General features: G+C 36.4%; 2 non-coding genes across 2 annotated transcripts; both read right to left on the reverse strand.

The window, feature by feature from the left end:
- Positions 1 to 395: 395 nt before the first annotated feature.
- Positions 396 to 465, reverse strand: LOC128777518 (small nucleolar RNA U2-30). The gene has a single exon (XR_008422763.1). It is a non-coding gene; the product is annotated as a small nucleolar RNA U2-30 (small nucleolar RNA).
- A 160-nt stretch (positions 466 to 625) lies between these two features.
- Positions 626 to 705, reverse strand: LOC128777519 (small nucleolar RNA U2-19). The gene has a single exon (XR_008422764.1). It is a non-coding gene; the product is annotated as a small nucleolar RNA U2-19 (small nucleolar RNA).
- Positions 706 to 10,828: the final 10,123 nt, after the last annotated feature.

The raw sequence follows: 10,828 nt of genomic DNA on the forward strand, positions 1-10,828 counted from the left end.
TAATCCCAAAGGGAGGGGTAATTAGGCATTACAAGTCCCTCTTGTCCCCATCAGTTTAATAACTACTACTCCTGTTTGTATCTTGAAGCTATAAATACATGATATTATATTGTAATTTGTAACATGGTTCTGTTTTCCTTCTTGGTACAAGGCAAACACATACATATTGAATCTCTGTGTTTTTAGCATAATAAAAATATTTAAGACTTTATTCTGAGCTTCTAATAATACTTTTAATAATTTCATCATTTATTCTAATGATAATAATTACAAATAATAGTCATCATTAAACATTGACTGAGTTATTGCTAAGTGCTAGACTCTAAGTATTTCATAAGCCTAATCTCAGTTTTCTCAGCAACCTTATGGAATATATGCACTTATTTTGTTTTTCTTGAGCTCAGATCAAGTGTAGAAACATTCATAGTTGTAAATGTCAGTAGTAAAATCTTTCCATCGTTGCTCAGAAATGATTAGTCTTTCATATCCTCTCCATACTCACCCCAATCTCATTCATCAAGTCCTCAGTTATACACTGTCATCTTTACACACACACACATACACACACACACACACACACTCCAGACGTAAGCCCTTATTTTTCTAAATTACTTTTTTTTTTGCTTTTCAGAACTATAGGGATCATGCATCAGGTAAATTAGAAGGTCATCTGATGCTCAGAATTGTCTATTTTCATCATTGATTCACTTCAGTAAGAGCAAATCTCAGAGAGAACTATTTTTATTTCACAGATGAGAAAATGATCCCCAGACAGATATTTAACTTGTCCAATACCACATAACTTATGAATCGAAACCTTATAAGTCTAGAGCCTCAACATATAAGACAATGCTAGAGAAATTTAGATTGTACAGCTATCCAAATTTAAGGCTCTAATTTTAAAATTATAAAGCTACATTGAGTTATAACAGATTGCTACTGGGAAAGTGGAAATAATTATGGACATTGTTCCTCACAGTTCACAGCAATGCCTTTTGCCTGTCTGGTACTCCAGTGAATGTTTGGTGAACAAATAAATGAATAAGTAATGAAATACAGAGGAAGAGCTAATGCCTGAGTAATTTAAAATAATTCTATTTATTATCTTCATTCATTTCCAAAGTATTGAAGTGTGGATATTTGTTGATACTCTGTAGTATAATTTCAGTGCTTTGCATTGTTGACTATACATGGATCATCTGTGTTCCATGTTATTCTTTCTATTGAAAATATGTAATCTGTTTTGTATCACCTTTATCTGGATTTACCCCCGTCGACTGAGACACTTGTGACACAAGATCAAAGATTAGCTGGTAGGAGTTTAGAATGAATTGCCCCAAGATGTGCCACTTTGACATGCAGATTATTTTGAGCTGAGGACAATCAAGAACCAAAAACTCAGGAGAAAACTTTGACCTTTTCCTTAACTGCCTAAAGGAATTTAGGTGGAGGACCTGCTCTAGAAATAGAGCTATCACTATAGATAACTACATTATAATATGAAAAGAGGTGGTAGACAGGAAGGAATTTAGCATAGAGTCTATTTGTTAAAATTTCTCTGTATGTCTCTTTGTTTCTGTATGGCCCAGTAAACGTTTGTTTGCCAAACATTTAGTCTTTTTCATCTCTTGTGAATTCCTTTTCTTCCTTTTGAAGTCCCACACCTCTGCCCCCTTATCCTTGGTTCAGGATGGCATATGTAAATATACCTCATTTTACTTTTCTGTTTTTGAATCTTTCATATATGTGGGATTCCTGTATCTCCAAAATTAAATGTGATTTTTCTCCTGTTAATCTGTCTGATGTCAATTTAACTTAGACCAACGAGAAGAATCTTGAATGGCAGAGAAAACTTCTTCCTCCCCAACAAGCTTATTGAGTAGAAACAAAACAAACATTCATGAGCAGCAGGGTAACTCCTTATAGTGTCAGGTTTCTCTATTTTCTTGCTGTCCAGAGGAACATTTTAATGAAACTGCTCCTTATACAATTTTGGTTGCTTCAGGAAATCAGATCATGGTCTCAATCTCACAGTGTGGCTTTGACACAAATTTTGGGCTCCTTTCTTGACAGTGCTTCCATGTTGTACAGATAATTGAGAGTTGACTAAAATATGCATATTTTCCTTTAGGGCAATCAATAGAATATGGCTGTAAAGAAAATTAAATTGCTTTTTCCTTGAGGTTTGAAGAAATTGAATTTACAAAACTTTAATATACAGTATCAAATTCTTTGGGGAAAAAAATAAGAGCACAACACTGATTACATCATTTCATTTCATTTATTTCTCATTGTATAAAGTCTAAACAACTTAGCTTGGTATTCAAGGCTTCTCAGCCCTAGCCCCAACATTATTGTTAGCCTTAAATCCAACTTCTTACATATGTATGCTATGCAAGGCCAAATTGGACTATAAATTATTTCCTGGACATTCACTATGTCTTCAATTCTTCATCTCTATAGGCATTGTCTGACCACCCTACCAAAAATTATTTTTTTATTTCCTTGCCATCCTTTTCTTTCATGACACTGCTTTCTTTTTTTCCCCTTACAGCACTGACATTATATTACATATTTGCTTATTTCTGTCTTATTGCCCCTATAACACTGCTCAATCAATATTTGTTGAATGAATAAATAATTTTCTAAACCATCAAGTAACTTCAATTCTCCATATTGACAAAAAAAAGAAGGCAACTTACTTTTCAGAAGCTTTAGAGTGGTATGGTGGGTCAGTTTGACTTAGCAGGCTTAACAGTTTAAGCAAAGTTTTTTGTTTTTTGTTTAAATTTTTTATTTAATTTTATGTAGAAACTTCGGTGTTCATTAGGGAAACCTACCACCAGTTTTAACAGATTGACTGTCATCAATTCTAAGAAGTTCTATACAGTCTCTTGTGCCTAACAACGAATTTTGGTCACTTAACTGCCATGCTCTCAAAGAAAGCCAGATGTGACTTGAATGGAAATGAAACTTTCTTATCTGATATTATTTACATTGTGTTTTTATTTTGCCCATTGGTCGTGGCCTGTGATGACCAAGTAGCATATGTACCAGTGGGAACTTGCAGAAGATCTGTTGACATAGCTGCCAAGAGACATTATTATCTGTTTGGGATTTCAAGGGTTTCCTCAACCACTGCATTGAGCTGCTTAGAAATGAGCATTATCTTTTCTAAATTAAAAAAAAAGTTAAATCCTATAAAAAGTTAAAAGAATAGTATAATGGGCACCCATATATCTTTCCCTTAGAAGTTCTAATTTTTATCATTTTTGTTACATTTGCTTTAAAAATTCTATCAATATAGGGGAGCCTGGGTGGCTCAGTCTGTTAAGTGTCCGACTTCAGCTCAGGTCATGATCTCACAGTTTGTGAGTTCGAGCCCCACATCGGGCTCTGTGCTGACCGCTCAGAGCCTGGAGCCTGCTTCAGATTTAGTATTTCCCTCTCTCTTTGCCCCTCCCCTGTTCACACACTGTCTCTGTTTCTCAAAAAAAAAAAAAAGAAAGAAAGAAAAAATCTATCAATATATCCATTTTATCTTTATGTCTTTTTTTGCTGAGATATTTGAAATTAAGTTGCAAACATAATGATGTTTTAGTCTAAATGCTTCAACATGTATTTCATAAGAACAAGGACTTCTTTTTTAAAAAAATTTTTAAATGTTTATTTATTTTTGAGAGAGACAGAGACAGAATATGAGTGAGTTAGGGGCAGAGAGAGAGGGAGACACAGAACCCAAAGCAGGCTCCAGGCTACGAGCTGTCAGCATAGAGACTGACACAGGGCTCGAATTCATGATCTGTGAGATCACGACCTGAGCCAAAGCTGGATACTCAACCAACTGAGCCACCCAGGTGCCCCATAAGAACAAGGATTTCTTTTTATATGAACACAATATTATTTTCATATCTAGGACTTTGCATATGAGCACAATAATATCTAATAAAGAGTTTCATTAAAATTTCTCCGTTTGTCCCATGTATGTTCCTAATAAGTTGTGTTAATGTGGCTTTTATTATTTATTTATTTATTTATTTATTTATTTATTTATTTATATCTATTCGAGGATCACAAGTTGCATTAAATTGTCTTGTCTCCTTTAATCTATATCCATTCCTTTGCCTCTTCTTTTCTTTTCTCTGTTTTTATTTTATTTTATTTTTTTTCTTTTACAAACTTGACAAGTTTGTCAAATCCAAGGCAATTGTTTTGTGCAATATTCTACAGTATGAACTTGTTTTCTCACCACTACTTTCAGGTTAAATTTTTTTGCACGTAGCCATAGGTGGTTTGCATACTTCCCCTTGCATCTTATCAAAAGATACATAATGCTAATTTGATGCATTACTGGTGATGTTTACTTTGATCCCTTGGTTAAGACACTTTCACTATTGTAAAAATACCTTTATTTGTCCTTTGTATCAATAAATCATATGTTAGGTGAAACTTTGAGAATGTGGCAATCCGTTCACCCTATGGTTTTTAGCATCATTTGGTGATTCTTGCCTAAATCAATTCCTACACTGTTGTTTGCAAAGTGATGATTTTATTTTTATCATTCCTTCTACACATAATAGCTAACATTCTTTTGTTACAAAGAGTTTTTTTCTCTCCCTCCCCCATACATTTTTATTGACCCTTTTTTAATGCAATGTTATAATTTATTTCCTTTAAAAAAAATGTTTCAATTGTCCCAAATTTGACCAGTTGGATCTTTGAAGCTAATTCTTATGTTTTTTTTTGTTATGTCCCCATTAATCATTGAGTACTTTCTTGCTTTCTGACACTGTAAGAACATTTAAATTCACCAGTGGTTTTCTCTGCCTCAGCCATTTTTCCAAGGAACTCTGGTTCCTTTATGTGGAGAATGGTATTTAGAAACCAAGGTCTTTGCACTAGATGAACACAGTGTTCGTGTGGACATTGGATATGAGCATTTTCACTTCTGTTATATGTAGTTCACTTCCATTCTTCTTACTCTTGTTCCCACTTATTTAATTTTGGATTTCATGCAATAATAGCATTTTCTTCTCTTGTATTTTATTCAGCTAAGTCTTTAATTTCAGCTGCTGCTACCTAAAATTCTACATGATTCCTAAAGATTGGCAGACGATGAGATTCTTTCTGTCTGCATCTGACAGTGTGAAAGTCCTAGAATTCCACAATTCATTCAAGTCTTTCTCAGTCACCTCTGTTTGTCTTTCATCTGATTTACAGATGTGCTAAAGTTCCCAAAATAAATAGGGATATTCAGTGAACCACAATATCTGGAAGATAAAGCAAGTGCTTACCTTTGGCATTGCCATCTGCTCTGTTTTGGATTGGTAAGTACTTATTCAATCCCCCCCAAACAGCATGCATGTCTCAAAAACCCACAGTGACTGGCTTCAGTTCCATCTGGTTGATTCTTGTTATTTCATTACAACTGTTCAGATTTATAAACCCAGCAATTAAAAAAAAACCAAAAAAACCTAGACATGTTAATACCTATGTTGCCCTTAACCACCATGCCTCAAAAAAAGTGCAATACTTTTTACAAGACATTGTTTCATTGAAGGGACTATCATTATTTTAATGGCACATGTTATACATGCATATGATTTTAAATGGTTTCTTTCTTTTTGGATTTGTCAGGCCTTCATTTACAAGTAGAAGATTAACTATACTTTATATTAATTGTTCCAAATGTGATGATGGTGAAAAACAACAATACAAATTCCAGCCTTTTTTCCCCTCTACCAATGTTTCTATGCAAAGATTAAGAGTGTCTGTGACTAGTTCTAGAGTGATAATTTCAATTGGCTCAGGTCCATTAACTGCAGGGAAAAACACCTGGCAACGAGGTTGGTAGCAGCCCGTTCTTGTTAACCTTTCAGCCTTCACAATAACTACCAGCAGGCACCAAGTCAGAGCCTCTAATAAACTGGCATTAAAGCTGCTGACAGCTAATAACTTTTTATGGGTTTCCAGAACTAAGTGAAAGAAAATGTTCTGATTAATTAGAATCAACGAATTTTTAAGTTCCTTAATCCTAGAATTGGATAATTTTTAGACATGTAAAATAGAATAAAAATCAATGTGTCCTCTCAGAAGACATTTTCCTATAAATAAAATGGAGTTTCTAAGTATATTATTTTAGCTACTTTAATCCAGCTTAATTTTCAGCTACTGTGCTCTCTTATTTTCGTAAAGGGGAAAAGAGCTAAGAAATGGGAAACAGTACCAACTCTAGAGGTAGTTTTAACTAGATTCTTCTCACTTGTATAATTTCTGCTAGTGAGTTATAGAAGCTTTTTAATCCCCAATAAATGTAGGAGGCCTCAGTCCTGCAGAGGAAACACTTTAAGAAGAGTATTTACAAGCTTCACAGACACCCTTCTTTCTGCCTCGCCTATAAGAGAATCAAACAATTTGCTGGTGGACTAAATCTATAAAGAGTATCTGTTCACTGCTGGTTATGTGGAAGCTAAGATGGACTTGAGAAGTCACAGGAGCAATCCAGAGTGGGAGACTCAACTGTGGTCTTGAAAAAACCTAGTCAGGAAACCATTTTCTTCCTATGTTAGGTAGCCAAGGGTCAGGTGCTGGATGCAGCTCTATTAGAAGGCATGGATCGAGATTGGTGTCGGAAGCCAATTCATGGTACTGACTTTAGGCAAAGACAATTGAGAACCATCATTGCACTAGAGCATGAAGTTTCTTAGAGGCTAGTCCCAGCTAACCATGGTAACAGGAAGTAGTGAGGTTCTACCTACAACAGTGGCCTGGCTTTTGTGGATGGGGGAGAATAAAATTAAGACTGGAGAGAGTTTGCTGACACAGTGAGTGGAGACCTGTATTAGAAAAACTACCCAGTCCTTCATCTCCTGTGTGCCTTCTTTACACCTCATAACAGCACTTTACCTTACTTTACTTCTGGTCACCAAACGTGTTGGGGGTTTTCCCCACACAAAGCAATTCTGTAACACCAGCTGAGTGTCTAACAATTTGACTTAATTCTGACACTGTCTACCTGGAGATAGCATCAGATCCCACAGGTTAAAGGCTCAGTCTCACAAGATAGCTTCCCACTTCAGATAACAACTTAAGTAGTAGGTCCCCAGGTTATTCACAACTTCTGTCCAACTTGGCTACAAATTGGAAGTTCCCATGAGTCCCTCCACTTGGATTTGATTATTTTCTAGAGATGCTCACATAACTCAGGGAAATATGTATTTAGGTTTACCAGTTTATTAACGGATATGATAAAGGATACAGAAGAAAAGCCAGGTGAAGAGATATGTAAGATGAGGTCTGGAAGGGTCCCAAGTACAGGAGTTTCTGTACCCATACGGTTGAGGTGCATCATTCTCTTCATACGTGTTCACTAAACTGGAAGTTCTTTGAACTCTGTACTATTGGGATTTTTATGGAGGCTTCCTCATGTAAGCATGACACATCATTAACTCCATTCCTCTCCCATGTATTGAGAAGTGAGAGTGGTTTTGTGTGTGTGTGTGATGCTACTGAAAATTCCAAAGTTCTAATCATGGCTTCGTCTTTCTGGTGATCAGCTCCCATCCAGGACCCTACTCAGAGTAGACTCATTAAAAACAACAATAACAACAACGATGCACCAAGTGCTATTGTCATTAATGAATTTACAAGAGTCTTGGGAGCCCTGTGCCAGGAACCACGGGTAGAGACCAGTATATATATTTGCTATTATCTCCCAAGACCTTAGTAGAGTGAGGTGAAAACTTCACCCAACTTTCAATCTTATCACCCAATCTTGGACAACTTGGTGAAAATGGTTCCCTTGGCTGTTTGTGTGTAGGAGGTAAGATTATGGAGAAACAAATTCAACTAAGCTCCTATCTTCTTAGCATGGAAGGGACTTTGAAATAAAAACAACTTTTTTTTTCAAGGATGCAAATATTTACTAGTAGAAAAAAAATAAGTAGGATAATACTTTGAGATATTAACTGTAGTTCTTTCTAGTCCATGACCTTTTTTTTTTTCCTATCCTAGAGAAGGCAGCTATAATATCCCACATTAATGTTTCAGGGAATGGGTATGACCAATATCATAAATTAAAAGGGAAAAGAATAAACAACTTCTGAAAGGACCTTCGAAACTCTTTGTTAGGAGAAAGGCCTTTTAGACTTTCCAAAGCAGAAGGTTTTGTTTTTTTAGATTGTTTTTTTAATGTTTCTTTATTCTTGAGAAAGAGAGAGTACAGAGCATGAGCAGGGAAGGGGGAGAGAGAGAGAGAGAGAGAGAGAGAGATTATTTTAAGTGCGCTTCAGACTCTGAGCTGTCAGCATAGAACCTGATGCGGGGCTTGAACTCACAAACCATGAGATCATGACTTGAGCCAAAGTTGGACACTTAACCGACTGAGCCACTCAGGTGCCCCTCCAAAGCTTAAGGTTTAAAACAAACAAACAAACAAACAAACAATGGAATTGTAAGAAAACATGATAGCCAGTATTAGTATTTTCCATGTTCATCAATTCAATAAAATCTAACTGGACTGAGAAGGAAGAGATAATCAGAGGATAAGCAAGAACATTTATGTATGGTGGGCCCCTGTGTTCTGTCCCTCTCCCCGTGCTTGAAAAATGTGTAGGCATAGATCCAAGATCTCAGAGCGAGGTCCATTTCCTCTTTCTCAGTGAGTACTCAAACAAGTCCCATGATCCAGTCCTCCACATTGTTCCCAGAATCATGTGGAAGCAAAAAAAAGCAGGCTAGAGTGTCAGGTCTAAGATAAGCCTTAGAAGCCACAGAATTTCTCACAACCCATACCAGTGAGGGAGGGCATCTGATGACTTGCTGTGCCTCCTGGAGACTGCATAAGTAATAGAAAGCCAGACCTGGAGAGTTCATAAAGGAGGGAACATGAGAAAATGCAGAGGTAACCTGCCTGGGTCAGTGTCTGAGAATTAGATAGGAACATATGGGTCTCAGAGGGTGCAGACAGGAAGAGCTCCTGAGGAAGGAGCCCAATCTCATCCCCTCATTCTTGATACCAAGTCATTACATAAGAACCCTAGATTGGGGCACCTGGGTGACTCAGTCAGTTAAGTTACTGACTCTTGGGTTTCACCTTAGGTCATGATCTCATAGTTCATGAGTTCGAGCCTCAGCATCCCTGCTTGGGATCCTCTCTCTCCCTCTCTGCCCCTCCCCTGATGGCTCTCTCTCTCTCTGAAAAACCAAACAAACAAGCAAACTAAAACAAAAATCAAAACAAACAAACCCTAGATTTATGACAAAACCCCTAGAATAAAGGAAATTGTTTTGACCTGATTAAGAATTTATTTTTATCACCTGATCAAATGGGGACCCAAGATACAAAATTAAGTTGAAGTATTGAAAAATAAACAAATTTACATTTCTTGTGCACCTGAATTTTGTGGATTAAGATTCATACTGATTACATTTTATGTTTACATTATTTGTGCATTGCCTTTAATGAATTCTATTAGCATGTGAGTTCCCGAAGGATAATGGTTACATCTCATTCATATTTCTGATCTCCAGACAACTTGAAATATTTGTTCAGTAGTATTGAATGACTTAATCCAAAACATTCTTAGTAGAAAATTTTCTTGGTTAGCTAACTCATTCAGCCACTATTTTCAAGCCTGGTGTTCAGGTATGTTTACTCATTCAGTGGGTCATCAAACATAAACAGCTATGGTTCAACATCACTAATCCAAAGAATGCATGAAAGAGAAGCCAACCAGAATGTGCTAACAAGTCGAACACATAGCTCTCCAATCTCAACATCTGATATATCTCTACTTCTTAAAGTACTGTCTTCACTTAGTTCCCAACATATGTGACTTATCTAGCCTTCTTCCTACCTTTTTGTCCATTCCTACTCAATTTCTTTTGCTGGTTTCTCCTCTCTTGATCTTATGCAATCTCCAGGCTATAAATTCTGTGTACTGGTGACTTACACAATTATATAGCTGGCTCACATTTCTTTCCTTAGCTTCAGCTGCCCCCTTAACCTTTGCATCTAGATGTCTAAGAGGCTCCTAAAGTTTAACCTGTCTAAAACTGAGCTTCTGATATATCCCCCCAAGCAAGCTCCCCTAGCATTTTGCTGCCATTTCGGTGACAGTTTTCTATTTCCAGCGTCTCAAACCAAAACACCTGGTGCCATGCCTGATCACTCCTGTACTTTTGAATCTCATTCCAAGTCTATAGGGAAATGTATTTGATTCTACCTTTAAATATATCCAGAATCTGATCATTATCATCATATCTACTGCTATCATGTAAGACCAAGGCACCACCTCCTCATGACTGGATTATGTGTCCAATCTTGTCCTCCTGTAGACTATTTATCAGCACAGTGGCCAGAGTGATCCTATTAAAGTATCATCAGATTAGGTAAACTCTCTGCCCCCAAATTTTCCATGGCTTTCTAATACAGAGCAAAACCCAAAAAAGCCTCACTGGCTCCACATGTGTGAACTCTCAACCTTCAATTTTCCCTTTTAGGACTTCAGCAACTATGGCTTCATTGTTGTTTCTCAAACATATCAGACATACATTCAAGAAGTCCTCTGAACTTTGTACTCTCATAGCTTGGAATATCCTTTCTTATTATTTTACATGGTTAGCTCCCTCACTTCATATTTTTATTTAAAAGTCATCTTTTAATAATACTTTCCTGGACACTTGATCTAAAATTTTAATGCTTAACTGTGCACTTCATAGGGCTTTCCCTGTTTTATAATTCCTTCTTAGAATACATCATTTATTCACATAATATATATTTACTTATTTATCTTGTTTGTTGTCTGCCTCCTGCTTGACAGTGTTT

The sequence above is a fragment of the Panthera pardus genome, unplaced genomic scaffold (genome assembly GCF_024362965.1).
Source record: "Panthera pardus isolate Hobbes unplaced genomic scaffold, ASM2436296v1 HiC_scaffold_16, whole genome shotgun sequence".
In the NCBI taxonomy this organism is placed as follows: domain Eukaryota; kingdom Metazoa; phylum Chordata; class Mammalia; order Carnivora; family Felidae; genus Panthera; species Panthera pardus.